Source organism: Condylura cristata, unplaced genomic scaffold (genome assembly GCF_000260355.1).
Source record: "Condylura cristata isolate star-nosed mole 26May11 unplaced genomic scaffold, ConCri1.0 scaffold00014, whole genome shotgun sequence".
In the NCBI taxonomy this organism is placed as follows: domain Eukaryota; kingdom Metazoa; phylum Chordata; class Mammalia; order Eulipotyphla; family Talpidae; genus Condylura; species Condylura cristata.
This window is the reverse complement of record NW_004567115.1, coordinates 22,447,154-22,448,594: the sequence shown is the minus strand read 5'-3', so window position 1 is coordinate 22,448,594 and position 1,441 is coordinate 22,447,154.

The following is a 1,441-nucleotide window of genomic DNA, read 5'->3' as shown; positions in this document are numbered from 1 at the left end:
AACATCCTCACCCGTAGCATGTTGCCTCTGCGCTGCTGTCCCGCAGCCATACCTACAGCATGCAGCCAGCTTCCTCTCCAGCTGCATCTGTCCCTCTCCAGGGGAGCAGTGCATGCTCTTCATGTACCAATTAATCTTTGACCACTAGTACTGCCCAACAGAGTAGGTAAGGTGAAATGGACTTTGTGTTTTTAGAAACTGAGTTGAGACCCCTAATTTATTTCACCTTGTTTATGAAGCAGCAGCTAATGAATCCGGTTCACTACTCACCTGGACTAAATTCAGGGCAGTGGTTTGGTGAAATCACAAGAGAGCACTGGTGGGGCAGGATTAAGTCTGCTTTTCTGTCTGAGCTCTAATTCATTCTCCCCAGGTTCAAAGGCTCAGGTAACCAAGGAAACATTTGCTGTGGTCTTATGAAAAGATGGCTATATCTTAATGACTATTTGTATATAAACAGGTACATATTTCAGTTTCTCCTATACTCCAGATAAACCCAATAATTATGTCCTTTATGTCAATAGCAACATACACTCAAAAATACATGGTCTTTAAGTTTCTTTTATTTTTTAAGATTTATTTACTTATACATACAAAATTGAGTTACAGGCCAGAGGTGCAGGGTCAGTGAGAGGGTTCACCAGAGACAGAGTGGGGAGCTGAACAGGTAGGTTGATGAAGTATACTGCTGAGAAGAGCATTGGGTGAGACAGGAGAGGTCTGCTGAGCTATCTGCATCACTTCCAGGGAGGGGATCTAACCAGCACTGAAGTGGCTGCCACTAGCTTGCTGCAATTTAACCTACTGTGCCACCGGTGAGGGCCCTTTCTTAAGTTTCTTATCTTTAAAATATAAATAGTCACTTGGGGCCTCTCTGGTGGTGCACGTGGCTAAGTCTCAGCACTATGAGAGCTATCCAAAGCTACTACACTACAAGTTGAATCCCTGGCCAGGTTGGTGATACACATGGCACAGCAGACCTCTCCTGTCTCACCCACCGCTCCCCTCAGCAATGTATTTCAGTCAATCGGCCTGTTCTGCTCCCCAGTTTGTCTCTGGTGAGTCCCCTACCACCATGCATCTCTGGCCTATACCCCAGCTCTTGTATGCAAAAATAAATAAATCATAAGAAAATAGTAACTTATGGAAATATTGTTATTATCAAAAGTGATAGTGAATGGAAAGTGTTTTAAAAACTATAGTATTTGGCCCTCCCTGATGGTGCACTGGGTTAAAGCACATCACTAAGAAACTAAAGCCACTTCAGCATGAGTTCGATCTCTGCCTCCGAGGTGACCCACATGGCACAGAAGACCTCTTCTGACCGCTGCTCCCCTCAACAGTGTACTTCGTCAGTCAGCCTGTTCTGCTCCCCACTCTGTCTCTGGTGAATCCTCTCACCGTCCCTGCACCTCTGGCCTGTACCCCAGTTCTGTATGCA